Genomic DNA, 15,601 nt, shown 5'->3' with positions numbered 1-15,601 from the left:
AAAAAAAAAAAAAGCCAGGTTAGACTAGTTTCAAGGACAGAACAAGTTATTCTGCCTTCATTTTGGATAAATTAAGAATGTTGTACATAATAAAAATAAATTTCTAATACAGTGGATGAGGAAAAATTTACTAAAACTAGCACTGGGTCTATTGATTATTACTAGCAAAGTAAAAAGAGCTCATACATAAATGCATATATGGTGGTGTTGAGACAGAGTAAAATTTCACATATGAAATAAGAAGGTATTCAAAATATAGAGAAAATGTTAATATTTATTTTATTAAAAAGTAGTGGGATGATTTTAAAGAACAAAATGAAGAAATTATAGAGAAAAACATTATTAAACTATATTTTTAAAACTTTGTATTTAAAACTCATCATAAATACAACCACAAGTTAAAAGAAAAATCAAGAATGGATATGTGAAATGTATATCAATCATTAAGCATTCCAGCTATATAAAAAAAACTACTTGAGATGCAGTATGTAAAACTTAATGAGCAAAAGATATTATATTAGTTTCCTCCTACTGCCATAACACATCAGTACAAACTTAGCAGCTTAAAACAACACTCATTTATTGGAAAGGCACAAGTGAATGCTGGACTCAATGGGGTTCTCCACTTAAAGTCTCACAAGACTGAAGTCACAAGCTGGGGTTGCAGTTTTCATCTGAGTATTGGGGTCCTCTTTCAAGCTTGCTGGCTATTGGCAGATTTCATTTTCTTGTGGGAGTTCAGTCCCTGCTCTCCAGCTGGCTGTCAGCCAGGAGACACTCTCAGCTCCTCATGGCCACTCTTAGATCCTTGCCAGATGGTTCTCCCCATATCCAAAGTCAACAACAGAGAATCTCCCTCACATGGAATTTCCCTCATCGGGATGAAGTTGAGTCATTTTAAGGGCTCACCTCTATGATCATACCCACCCAAAATCATCTCCCTTTCTTAAGGTCAACTGTGGTCAACACATAAGCCAACCAGAGGAATGATTTTCCCATCACATTTGCAGATTCCACCCACACTCAAGGAAAGGGGGATTTTATAAGGCATGTATACCAAGGGGCAATATTCCTGGGAACCATTTTAGAATTCACTTTGCCTTATTCCACCCTCTGGCCCCCAATAATTCACATCCCTCCCAAATGGGAAGTACATTAGCCCCAATGTCTTACCCCATTATAGCCTCTGCTTAAGTTGAATATTTCATTTAAGTCCGATTAGCTTAAAGTCCAAGTTCTCATTACCTTCCTATCAAATTACAGCACCTAGAGGTATGAGAGTCAGGAACTCATTGAAATGCCCAGTGTGTGATGACTGAAGTGTGGGAATTCACAGTTTCTGGATAGACAAAATCTGACTTGTATATGCCTCCCTGGATGAGACTAATTGAAAAGCAGAAGAGGAATGCCCGGAACGCTGGGCCTCCTTTGAAATTTCTTGGCTGAAAGCTGTCAGATTCTTACTGCAGCTCAAGGTTCTCATCTAGGGGATAAATGTTTGAATTCTGAAGAAAAACAGGCACCTGTGGTGGTCACATACTTCACAAACTCCTTGCCACCTTGCCTTGCACAAATGTCACAAGCACTGCTCGCCCTTATCACACATATATTGTTGTCCTGACCATTAAGGTTACACTTTCTTCCTTGTTTTGAGCTTGCACTTGGTGTATTGATAAGACCCCAATAAAACTGGGGACAAAACTTGGCTCGGGGCCTTTCGCCACTAGAGTGTCTGGTTCCCAGGCCTCTCCTTTCTCCTACTAAGGTTTCTGGAGTAATCTTTTCATTCACTGTCTCAGGGTTTGCTGGTCAAACCCAACATTGAAGAAGTCATGAGATGGGTTTATTAACTAATATCCAGGGAACAAAGTGTGTCAATGTCATCGGATCCCTGAGGGTAGAGATAGGGAATCACACAGATGTGATGACATTCATAGTTATTTAACTAGAAGGACTGGGTGCTGTTTTTTCAACCCACAACTAACTTCACTAGCAGGACACTGAGAAGGCACATCTAGGAGGATAACTAGCCATACCTGCAGGAGCCCCTCTTCACCAACACAAATAAAAATGACGTTACCATTATTGATGTCATCTGCACTCTACTTATTTATATTTTATGTATTGACATAGTATGTACCAGAAGTACCAGAATACTTTATAAAAGTAATTTCATTTCCAATGAATTTTTATTCTAGATGGTTTTGCTGTCCCTCTCTTTTACTCTCTCTCTTGCTTCACCTCTGCCCCTCTTTCCTCCATACTCTACTCTCCCTATCTTCAGTTTTTAGCCACCTCCACCCCACCTCTGTAGGCTCCCAATTGAAATCCCAGTTCTCCAATGGCCATTCAGATCTATCATGTTGTCACGATGTCTGGGACAACTTTAATCTCAGAGAAGTCATGCTTGGCTTCTTCACCTCCTGATGGGGAGCTGTTCTATATCTTCTCATCTCTCTTTTTACCTATAGTACACAAGTGTTTGGAAACATTTCCCTCAATCTCTTTTAAAATCAGGAGGGGACAAACCTCAGCCCCTAGCCAGAAGCAGAAAGTCTATCTTTGACTCTCCTTTCCACATGGAGCACTTTTCGTTTTTTTCCCCACTTAGTAACCAAATATCCAGCCAATGAAGCCTGCTTCCAGCCATGGAAGTCAAGACTTTAGCCTAACTCTCTATATGCATTTCTGTGTTTTTGAAGTTCTCTTTTGTATTTGAACACAACCATGTTTTTTAATCTTTCTTTTTTTTTTTCAGCATATTACTTTGTATAGCCTTTATGGTGGTTGCTCTAGGTGTTGAAATATACACATGTAATTTATCAAACTCAATAGGTACTGATAATTTCCCAGTCCAAGTGAAGTATAGATTCCTTACCTCTAGTACCATTAGTACTCCTTACACTTTCCACTATTTAAATATAACTATATTAAGTATTTCTTCTACATATTTTGAGTGCTACTTCAAACAGAGCTATAACTTTTACTTCAACCATCAAATATGAGTTAAGGGACTCATTAAGAGGAGGAGAGGATAATTTATTATATTTAGAATTATTTCTACCCATTCTGTTGCTGTTCCATCCTTTCTGAAATCTCAAACCTCGGGGGAAAGATGGTAGAGGAGTAGGGGACCCTATTTCAACCGGTCCCCGGAACTGAGCTGGATATCTACCAGACCACTCTGAGCACCCACGAAACCAGCCTGAGATGTAAGAAGATCTGGATCTCGACAAACAGAATATCACAGGCAGTTGGTTTTGAGGTACGAAGTGGGGAGCCATGATTCTGCAAGCAGATGTAGGAGGATAAACGGCAGCGGGAGGGAGCCTGTCCTGGGGATCCTACACCGCCGGTGAGTGACAGCCTCGCGCACTGGGACGGGCACAGACTCGCAGACCAGTAGCGTTGGGAAAGGACTTTAGGGCAGCCCCTGGGGCGGGAACCCAGAGCGGTGGGGTTGCGTGTGCGATCTGGGGCGGCTGGCAGTTTTAGAAGCACAAAGGGCGGAGACATGCCCTGACCTGGAGGCAGGACTGGGGGCGCTGTGGAGGGGCACACAACCCAGGACGCTGCACTTTAGAGCAGCTCTGACAGAAACGGAGACGGTGTGGCCTGGAGAGCTCACTGAAGAACAGACTGTGGTCTCTCTGCTCTAAGGCAGAGGGTTGGAAACGGTCTCTTCTGCTCTGACTCATGGAAGAGACGTGGAAAGTGGCCAGGGAAAGCCACCAGAGAACAAAAGCCCCAAAGACTGATTCCCGCTGAGCCCATCCCCCGCCACAGGGGCGCAGGGCAACTCTGCCCAAACAGGGCTGCCTGAGTAACAGTGCAGCAAACCCCTCCCCCAGAAGACAGGCTGGGAAAACAAGAGGCCAGCAACCCTAAGGTCCCAAGAAAACAGGTGCGTCTTGCTTGGGTTCTGGTCAATAATTTGGACTCTATACATTCCCTCAAACACCCATTAACAGAATGACTAGGAGGAGGAACCCCCAAAATAGAAAAGACTCAGAGATTATGACTTATGCTGCAGATTTACAAATGGATGCAGATATAACCAAGATGTCGGAGCTGGAATTCGGGCTAGCAATTGTGAAGACAATGGCTAGAATGGAGAAATCAATTAATGGCAACATAGAGTCTCTAAGGGCAGAAATAAAAGGGGAATTGGCAGAACTTAAAAATGCTATCAATGAGATCCAATCCAATCTAGATAATCTAACAGCTAGAGTAAGTGAGGCAGAAGAGTGAATAAGTGACCTGGAAGACAATATGATAGATAAAAAGGGAAAAGAGGAGGCCAGGGAAAAACAACTCAGAATCCATGAAAATAGAATCAGAGAAATAAGTGACACCATGAAGCGTTCCAATGTCAGAATTATTGGAATCCCGGAGGGAGTGGAGAGAGAGAGAGGACTAGAAGATGTATTTGAGCAAATCATAGCTGAGAACTTCCCTAATCTGGGGAATGAAATAAACATTCGCATCCTAGAGGCAGAGAGGACCCCTCCCAAGATCAAGGAAAACAGGCCAACACCTTGGCATGTAATAGTAAAACTTGCAAATCTTAGAACCAAGGAAACCATCTTAAGGGCAGTTAGGGGGAAGAGATTCCTTACGTACAGAGGGAGGAACATCAGAATAACGTCAGACCTATCCACAGAGACCTGGCAAGCCAGAAAGGCCTGGCAAGACATATTCAGGGTACTAAATGAGAAGAACATGCAGCCAAGAATACTTTATCCGGCAAGGCTTTCATTTAGAATGGATGGAGAGATGCAGAGCTTCCACGACCGGCAGAAACTGAAAGACTATGTGACCACTAAGCTGGCCCTGCCAGAAATATTAAGGGGGGTTCTACAAAAGGAGAAAGACCCCAAGAGTGATATAGAACAGAAATTTACAGGGACAATCTATAAAAACAACGTCTTCACAGGCAACATGATGACAATTAATTCATATCTTTCAATAATCACTCTCAACGTGAATGGCCTAAACGCTCCCATAAAACGGCACAGGGTTGCAGATTGGATAAAAAGACAGGACCCATCCATATGCTGTCTACAAGAGACTCATTTTGAACCTAAAGATACATCCAGACTGAGAGTGAAGGGATGGAGATCCATCTTCCATGCCAGCGGACCTCAAAAGAAAGCTGGGGTAGCAAGTCTTATATCAGACAAATTAGATTTTAAACTAAAGTCTGTAATTAGAGACACAGAAAGACATTATATCATTCTTAAAGGGTCTATCCAACAAGAAGATCTAACAATTGTAAATATCTATGCCCCCAACACGGGAGCAGCCATCTACATAAGCCAACTGTTAACCAAAATAAAGAGTCATATTGATAACAATACGTTAAGTGTAGGAGACCTCAATACTCCACTCTCGGCAATGGACAGATCATCTAAGCAGAAAATCAACAAGGAAACAAGAGCTTTGAATGATACATTGGACCAGATGGACCTCATAGATATTTACAGAACATTCCACCCTAAAACAACAGAATACTCATTCTTCTCGAGTGCGCATGGAACTTTCTCCAGAATAGACCACATACTGGGTCACAAATCAGGTCTCAACTGATACCTAAAGATTGAGATTATTCCCTGCATATTCTCAGACCACAATGCTCTAAAACTGGAACTCAATCACAAGAAAAAATTTGGCAGAAATTCAAACACTTGGAAGCTAAAGACCACTCTGCTCAAGAATGTTTGGGTCAGGGCGCCTGGGTGGCTCAGATGGTTAACCATCTGCCTTCGACTCAGGTCATGATCCCAGGGTCCTGGGATCAAGTCCCGCATCGGGCTCCCTGCTCCTTGGGAGCCTGCTTCTCCCTCTGTTTCTCTCTCTCTCTGTCTCTCATGAATAAATGAATAAAATCTTTAAAAAAAAAAAAAAAAGAATGTTTGGGTCAACCAGGAAATCAAAGAAGAACTTAAACAATTCATGGAAATCAATGAGAATGAAAACACATCGGTCCAAAACCTATGGGATACTGCAAAGGCGGTCCTAAGGGGGAAATACATAGCCATCCAAGCCTCACTCAAAAAAATAGAAAAATCCCGAATTCACCAACTAACTTTACACCTTAAAGAACTAGTGAAAAAGCAACAAACGACGCCTAAGCCACGCATTAGCAGAGAAATAATTAAAATTAGAGCAGAAATCAATGAATTAGAAACCAGAAACACAGTAGATCAGATCAAGGAAACTAGAAGTTGGTTCTTTGAAAGAATTAATAAGATCGATAAACCACTGGCCAGACTTCTCCAAAAGAAAAGAGAAAGGACCCAAATTAATAAAATTAGGAATGAAAGGGGAGAGATCACGACTAACACCAAGGAAATAGAAACAGTTATTAGAAATTATTATCAACAACTATATGCCAATAAACTGAGCAATCTGGATGAAATGGAGGCCTTCCTGGAAACCTATAAGCTGCCAAGACTGAAACAGGAAGAAATTGACAACCTGAAGAGGCCAATAAGCAGTAACAAGATTGAAGCAGTGATCAAAAACCTCCCAAAAAACAAGAGTCTGGGGCCTGATGGATTCCCTGGGGAATTCTACCAAACATTCAAAGAAGAAATAATACCTATTCTACTGAAGCTTTTTCAAAAAACAGAAACAGAAGGAAAACTTCCAAACTCATTCTATGAGGCCAGCATTACCTTAATCCCCAAACCAGGCAAAGACCCCATCAAAAAGGAGAATTTCAGACCGATATTCCTGATGAATATGGATTCCAAAATCCTCAACAAAATCCTAGCTAATAGGATCCAACAATACATTAAAAGGATCATCCACCACGACCAAGTGGGATTTATCCCCGGGATGCAAGGGTGGTTCAACATTCGCAAATCAATCAGTGTGATAGAACACATTTAATAAGAGGAGGGAGAAGAACCACATGGTCCTCTCAATTGATGCAGAAAAAGCATTTGACAAAATACAACATCCTTTCCTGATTAAAACTCTTCAGAGTATAGGGATAGAGGGAACATTCCTCAGGTACATAAAATCCATCTATGAAAAACCCACAGCGAATATCATCCTCAATAGGGAAAAGCTGAGAGCCTTTCCCTTAAGATCAGGAACACGTCAAGGATGCCCACTCTCGCCACTATTGTTCAACATAGTACTAGAAGTCCTAGCAACAGCAATCAGACAACAAAAAGAAATAAAAGGTATTCAAACTGGCAAAGAAGAAGTCAAACTCTGTCTTTTCGCAGACGACATGATACTTTATGTGGAAAACCCAAAAGACTCCACGCCCAAATTACTAGAACTCATCCAGCAATTCAGTAATGTGGCAGGATACAAAATCAATGCACAGAAATCAGTTGCTTTCCTATACACTAACAACGCAACTGTAGAAAGAGTAATTAGAGAAACGATTCCATTTACAATAGCACCAAAAACCATAAGATACCTCGGAATAAACCTAACCAAAGAGGTAAAGGATCTATACTCTAGGAACTGCAGAACACTCATGAAAGAAATTGAAGAAGAAACAAAAAAATGGAAAAATATTCCATGCTCATGGATCGGAAGAATAAACATTGTTAAAATGTCTATGCTACCCAGAGCAATCTATACCTTCAATGCCATCCTGATCAAAATTCCAATGACATTTTTCAAAATGCTGGAACAAATACTCCTAAAATTTGTATGGAATCAGAAACGACCCCGAATCGCCAAGGAAATGTTGAAAAAGAAAAACAAAGCTGGGGGCATCACGTTGCCCAATTTCAAGCTATATTACAAGGCTGTGATCACCAAGACAGCATGGTACTGGCACAAAAACAGACATATAGACCAATGGAACAGAATAGAGAACTCAGATATGGACCCTCAACTCTATGGTCAAATAATCTTTGACAAAGCAGGAAAAAACATGCAATGGAAAAAAGACAGTCTCTTCAATAAATGGTGCTGGGAAAATTGGACAGCCACATGCAGAAGAATGAAACTCGACCATTCTCTAACACCATTCACAAAGATAAACTCAAAGTGGATGAAAGACCTCAATGTGAGACAGGAATCCATCCAAATCCTAGAGGAGAACATAGGCAGGAACCTCTTTGACATTGGCCACAGCAACTTCTTTCAAGGTACATCTCCAAAAGCTAGTGAAACAAAAGCAAAAATGAACTTTTGGGACTTCATCAAGATAAAAAGCTTCTGCACAGCAAAGGAAACAGTCAACAAAACAAAGAGGCAACCCACAGAATGGGAGAAGATATTTGCAAATGACACTACAGATAAAGGGCTGGTATCCAAGATCTATAAAGAACTTCTCAAACTCAACACCCAAAAAACAAATAATCAAGTCAAAAAGTGGGCAGAAGATATGAAAAGACACTTCTCTGAAGAAGACATACAAATGGCTAACACATGAAAAAATGTTCATCATCATTAGCCATCAGGGAAATCCAAATCAAAACCTCATTGAGATACCACCTTACACCAGTTAGAATGGCAAAAATGGACAGGGAAAGAAACAACAAATGTTGGAGAGGTTGTGGAGAAAGGAGAACCCTCTTACACTGTTGGTGGGAATGCAAGTTGGTACAGCCACTTTAGAAAACAGTGTGGAGGTTCCTCAAAAATTTAGAAATAGAGGTACCCTATGACCCAGCAATTGTACTACTGGGTATTTACCCTAAAGACACAGATGTAGTGAAAAGAAGGGCCATATGCACCCCAATGTTCATAGCAGCAATGTCCACAATAGCCAAACTGTGGAAAGAGCCAAGATGCCCTTCAACAGATGAATGGATAAAGAAGATGTGGTCCATATATACAATGGAATATTACTCAGCCATCAGAAAGGATGAATACCCAACTTTTACATCAACATGGATGGGACTGGAGGAGATTATGCTAAGTGAAATAAGTCAAGCAGAGAAAGTCAATTATCATATGGTTTCACTTATTTGTGGAACATAAGGAGTAGCATGGAGGACATTAGGAGAAGGAAGGGAAAAATGTGTGTGGGGGGGGATTTGGAGGGAGAGATGAACCATGAGAGACTATGGACTCTGAGAAAGAAACAGGTTTTAGAGGGGAGGGGGAAGGGTGGATTGGTTAGCCCGGTGATGGGTATTAAGGAGAGCACGTACTGCATGGAGCACTGGGTGTTATACGAAAACAATGGATCGTGGATCACCACATCAAAAACCAATGATGTATTGTATGGTGACTAACATAACAATAAAATTAAAAAATAATAATAATAAATTTTTTTTTAAAAATGAAATCTCAAACCTTCTTCTACTGTCATTTTCCTTCTGTTCAGGAAATTTCCCTTAGTCATTCTTACCCATTCTACCCATTTTAAGGATAGATTTGCTAGTGACAACATTTTCTTCATTTTCCTTTGTCTAAGTATCTTTATTTCCCCTTCATTCCTGAAGGAGAGTTTTGCCAGACAGAGAATTCATGATTGACAATTCTTTTCTTTTGGGACTTGAAAAACATTGTACCACTTCTACCTGGCCTCTGGGGTTTCAGATGACAAATCCACTGCCATTCAATTTAATGTTCCCCTAAAAACGTAGTATCATTACTCTCTGGCTGCATTTAACATTTTTTTTCTTTGTTTTAGATTTCACAAATTCAATACTCCATGTGTCTTTGGGTTTATCCTACTTGGGCTTAGCTCAACTTCTTGAGTGTGTAGGATTATGTCTTTATCCAAATTTGGGAAACTTTTCAGCCATTATTTCTTTGAATATTTTTTCAACCCCACCCTCTTTTTCCTCTCCTTCTAGGATTCCAATGATAAAAATGTTAGTTCTTTTGTCATTACTCCAAAAATCTCAGTGTGTCTGTCCATATTTTTCGGTCTATTTTCTCTCTGTTGTTCAAATTGAATAAATTGTTTTGATCTATTCTCATGTTGGCTGATTCTATCCTCCACTCTACTAATGAGCCCACCTGGCAATTATTTTATTTATTTTGTCTTTCAGCTCTGTAATTTCCATTTAGTTCTTTTTTACAACTTTTATTTCTTTACTTAGATTTTCTATTATTTTCATTTGTTTTAAGAAAATTCATAATTGCTTGTCAAAGCTTTTGGTAATAAATACTTTAAATTTCTCGTTTGATACTTCCAACATCTCATTCATCTTGGTATTAGTATCAATTGATTGTCTTTTCTCATTCAAGTTGTTCTTTTCCTAATCCTCAGTATGATGAGAGCAATGATTTATTGTATCCTGGACACTTTTGCTGTTATATTGGGAAACTCGGGATCTTATTCAAATCTTTTATTTTAGCAGACAGTCCCCCTTTTCAGGATTAACATGCATCCTGGAATCCTCTTTTGGTCTGTGGTTCTAAAGACAATTTTGCTTTCAGAGCCCTCGCAGTGCTGTCCTGGTCTGTTTCATTCACTTGGTACCACTGGGGCCTCCCACTCAGTTTCAGTTGGTGTCATTCATGGGGATGGACCCCATAGGCCAACTGGTGCTGCTAGATGGAGGATGGGGTCAATCAGCCAGAGGAGGGAATGTCCGTTGGCCCGGTCTCCAGCCTCCCCAGTGCTGAAAGGCTTCTTGCTGTTCTTTGCTGGTGCCACAGGGGGCGAGAAGCACCAGCCTGTGCTTCCTCCTACTGCTGGGGGCAGAATGGCAGGAACTATTGGGCCTGGGTCAGTCTCTGCCTCTAGGTGACCAAGGGACACTGGCCTGCTAGTGTGGTTGGGTGTGTGTGGGGAATGGGGTGCCACACCTAGTCTTTGTTAGCTCTGGCGTGGGCAGCATGGGCCCTCCAGCAGCTTCTCTTTGTTTCTCCTTTTTCATTTGTCTATCAGTGCTGCAGCTGTGGAGTGGATGGATTTATCCAGTATCAAAGTCTTGGCACCACTTTGACCAGAAGTCCTCATCATTTATCTCCTTGTGATTACTCTGGGTGTTTTATGTTTTGTGTCTGTACTTTTTTATGATGATCTCATTTTTGTTAGGGCTTTTTTTCTCTTATGAGAGTCCTGTAGCCACTGGTTACATTATGCTCCTGGCAAGTGGCTCTATCTTTTCCATTATAATTCTAGAAATTTCATGATCCTGGACCAGTTTTAGGTCAATGTTTTACTTTGGTGTTTTTACAGAAGTAAGAGGTCAAGGTTTTATAGTTTCATTTTTATCAATAAGACAGATATTTTCTTTTTTTTTTTAAAGATTGATTTGAGAGAGAGAGAGCATGGGGAGGGGGAGAAGGGAGGGAGAGAGAATCTCAAGCGTCTCCGAGCTGAGTGTGGAGACCAATGCAGGGCTTGATCCCAGGACCCTGAGATCATGACCTGAGCTGAAACCAAGGTTGGAAGCTTACCTGATTGAGCCACCCAGACGCCCTGATGGATATTTTTATTTACATTGATGAATAAGGAAAATGAAACCAAGGACATGTCAGAACTTCACTTACTTGTCAATGATGTGAACAACTGTTTTGCTCAGTCAGGTAATAGTTTTCAAATATTCTTTTTGTGCTATTCACAATGGATTGGTTACAAACATGATATCCTGCTAAGTTTGATCTACATCCATCACTTTCTTAAATCTAAACCAAGGTCTGCAAACTGAAGGCACTGGGCCTGCTACCTGTCTTTGTAAGTAAGGCTTTATTGGAACACAACCATGCTCATTTATTTACATATTGTCTATGCCACCTTTAGCACCACAATAGAAGAATTGAGGAGTTGTGACAGAAACTATGGATTACAAGCCTGACATATTTTCTATCTGGCCTGAAAAAAATTGCCAACTCTGATCTAAACAATCAACCAAAAAGTAAGTAAAGCCCTGACTTCCAGCATTTGCTGATTTCCATAGTATAAATACTCCCACCATGGCTGATTTCAAGTTACCAATGTGATGTCACTGAACTAAGAGTTGAAAAGAGATGTTCAGTAGAACACCCTTGTATAGCATTTTCAACATATACCTAAAACAGTTGTAAATAACCTCAAGAGCATATACAAGAGTAACATGCAGTAAAATAATTAGGAAGTGAGGAATGTTTAGTATTTATTTCATTTTTAATATTAATTACAAATTTACATAATTTAATTTTTAATAATGGCTGTGCTTAACAACTGACTTGCAGATTCATGAAACAGTTTGCTCTTGCAAGCTTGTATGAACAGGTTCCAGAGCAACACTGCTGATATGCATAAGATAATTCTAGTTTCTTTGGCTAGTGTCTTTTCCAGTATCTGCACAAAATATTAAGTTTCAGCTTCCACTCAGCTGCAGCTGGGATTTCCCTCTTAGTTTTTGATATCTGTAGATCACTTTTCTTGGTTTTTAGCTACTTTTTGTATATTTTTTGTAATAATCTTCTACTAGTTTCACATGTTTAGTGTAGGGAGAGGTATTTCCCAAGAGACCTCATGTTGCAACACTGACAGGTACCCTGAAATCTTACATTTTTATCACTCATTGCCTACTCTGTAAATTAATATTTTATCCTTTGTCCTAGAGCTTCATTTACTGACACTACAGATAGAAATTATGGGTGTTTCCCGACCTGGCCCCATGACTGGTGGCAGACATTAATATTTCATGCTACTATCAAGGGACAAATAGTCAGGTTTTAGCATAGAACAATGAGAGGGACATTTTGGGAGGAAGGAGGCAGGTGGAAGTTGGGTTTAAATGTGTATCAGTCAGGTTCCTGGCTGGAATAAGATGGGAAATTCAAATTGGTTAATTTGAAGAGAGTTCAATAAAGGATCTATTTACAAAGCTATGATCATCAGAGTGTAGGCAAACCATAACAACAGAGAGGTATCCTAGGCTAGGGACAGCAGGAGCATTGTTACCCTCCTCAAACCTGAAGGGATGAAGGAATGGACTGATAAAGGGGCCCTGGAGGCAGAGAGTACTGTGTAGACAGCCACCTGATAATATAGGTGACCTTCTAGTTAAGTGAAACTGGCAGCCTCCTGTGACCTGCCCAGAGTTGGAGTGGGGCCTGGGGGGACAGGTCAGCCCACTTTCCTCTCTTCCTCCAATCCTCTGATTATGCTTTTCATTACTCAGAGCAATCAAGGAGCTAGGAGGTAATTCCATGTGGATCAGCTGCTGGGAGCACAGAGCAAGGCAGAGAAGGAGGGAGAATAAATAGGGAGGGGAATGGAAGAACTGTGGCAAGGAGGGAACCATGGAACCCAGGAGAAAGACAGCCACAGATTGGAGGTGAAAATTTATTTTGTTTGAAGTAAGCTCTACACCCTACATGGGGCAAGAAGCCACAATGGCTCCCTCCCTTGTTGCTCCAGCTCTGAACAAACAGAAGAAACCTCTCAGCTCCAGCAGTGCAGCTCCACAGAGGCCCATTGCAACACACAGAACCACTGCCACCTCTAAGGCTGGCCCAGTGTGGTGCAAAAGAATCCTGGCATGGGCAACGGGGATGACGAAGCAGTGAATTGATGCAGCAGGTCAATGTATGGAAACTAACCGTCAAAGACTTAGAGAAAGATATTTCTACTTTGGAAAGTTAAGGAACATTGAATTGATTTGCCAGGAGAACGAGAGGGAAAACAACCCTGTATTGTAGAGGATCATGGACATTCTCTATGGCACAGATGAAGGCTTTGTGATACCTGATGAAGGGGGCCCACAGGAGGAACAAGAAGAGTACTAACACCTTGGACCGACAGAACAACATCTGAATTCTTCCCTCAAAATCATGTGCTTAACTGTAAAATACCCCCTTTTATTATTCTTAGAAGACTCACTGGTTTCTTGTCATGAGCAAACAGTACCTCTTCATAAAGTGCTCTTTGCAGAAGTTTCACCCCTTTTCCAGTGAGTTTGAGTTAGGAGCTTTTACCCTGTAGCTGAGCAGTATTAACACCTAGTTGGGTCACATAGGGAACAAAGAGGCTGACCATGGGGCTCACCGTGTGGATGCTGATAACACTGATTGCTGGAGAAGGAGTTTTTATGTAATACACTGAGGTGGAGATCTCAGCAGAGAAATGTAAAGTCTGATTTGAATTTTAAGCTAATGTGAAATTTTGGCAGAGAACGTTTTAATAAATAAATGCCTTAAGAGTATTTAAAATATGCTTCCATATTTCAAAATATAAAATGTAACATGACTGGAGATTTTACGTGTCTGACATTGTGTCTGGGAAGGAAGAAGGACCAGACCTCTGGACCTTCGGAATGTGCTGTTCACAGGCCTTGGACGGCTGCTTGAATCCTCAAAGACCTAGACCTTGGCCCAAAAGGAAAGTTTAAAAAGTTGTTCTGTAAAGCCAGTTGGTGTCCTTGATCAATAGTATCCCTGCTCTAAGAAGCAAGAGGCATTGTGGCCTGGATGAATAGAGGGTGTGTTTCAGCCTTGAGATGTTTGAGTTGAAGAACTTGAATTTCATTGAACATTTCTCTGATGATTTTTCCAGTTATTCCTGAAATTTCTATGTATTGTGTTTTTTGGGAAATGAGATGTGTCCAGTTTTTAAATCTAACAACTATTTTTGGGGACTTGCTACATCTCTGGGATTTGAATGGGGGTCGTGTCCCATTTTACTGTCTTTTAAGTTTACATTGAACATGTTTCTCTTCTCTGCTCCCCTTGCCCACTGGGGACTCCTCTTTGGCTCCTTAAAGTTTGCTGCTTAGAGTGTAAGTTCAGCAGGCAAGTATTTCTGGACCTCTGGCAAAGGCAAGTTCTTTCTGGACCTCTGGCAAAGGGAGTGACCAGTGAAATGCCATCGCTTCCTTGGGATCTGCAAGGCTGGGTATTCTCCGTACCTGCCGTCCACCACCCTCCACTATTATCGGAATACTTTGCCAGTACACTAATCTCTTTGGAGATAAAATTCGTTAGCATGTTATTAAATGTTAATTTTCTTTTGCAGAAGATACAGTACCGTGTCTGAATTAATTATTAATATTTAAAATATTTCATTCCTTAACTCTTCTTCATTTGCTTTGCCCCTAGCCTGTTCAGCTCCTTTGTTTGGCAGAATTCTGCAAAATGTGTGTCACCCACTACTGAGATTGTTCAGTCCCTGATGTATTTGTATTGATTTGTTCCTGGTGGTAGCTTGTCCTAAAATGTGTGTAGAAAGCAGGTATTTTATGATAAAATTGTTGTGTAGTGCATGCTCTGTGTGGAATACAGAGGAAAACCCAGATTCAGTGATTAACAATACCAAAAAATGCAAGTAACTAGCCATTGTTCAAATAACAATGATGCTATTTCTTGTTTGTGGCCTTTTAGATTTTTGTTGCCCTAAAATTCCATTTTATTGGAAGCCCATTTTCCACCTGGTCTTTCTTGATAGGGTTTTTTTCCTACTTTACACAGTTTCTAAGTAAAATTCTGTATTTCAAGAGTGTCATGTCTTCTGAAGGAAAAAAAGTGGCTTAAGAGACTGTAGCAGTAAGAGGCTTAAGAAAAGATGGGCTTTGGCCTGACTTGACTGACAATTCACTGGAAATATCATAATGTGAAGTTTTTCTTTTTAGGTGACTCATATATCCAAAAAGCAAACTTTTAGCCTTTTAGTTGGGGGGGGGGTTGGGTGAGGGCATGGTAAATAAATGGATGCTCATGTTCTATTATAGGG

The 15,601-nt window shown here is 40.6% G+C and overlaps 1 protein-coding gene across 1 annotated transcript in view; it reads right to left on the bottom strand.

Moving 5' to 3' along the window:
* LOC116635716 (HLA class II histocompatibility antigen, DQ beta 1 chain-like) overlaps positions 1-15,601 on the bottom strand; it is a 38,671-nt gene that overhangs the window by 13,451 nt on the left and 9,619 nt on the right. The window lies entirely within an intron of this gene.

This window comes from Phoca vitulina, unplaced genomic scaffold, assembly GCF_004348235.1.
Source record: "Phoca vitulina isolate PV1807 unplaced genomic scaffold, GSC_HSeal_1.0 scaffold11, whole genome shotgun sequence".
Classification (NCBI taxonomy): domain Eukaryota; kingdom Metazoa; phylum Chordata; class Mammalia; order Carnivora; family Phocidae; genus Phoca; species Phoca vitulina.
Note: the sequence above shows the minus strand (reverse complement) of the source record. Positions and strands in the feature narration are given on the sequence as shown.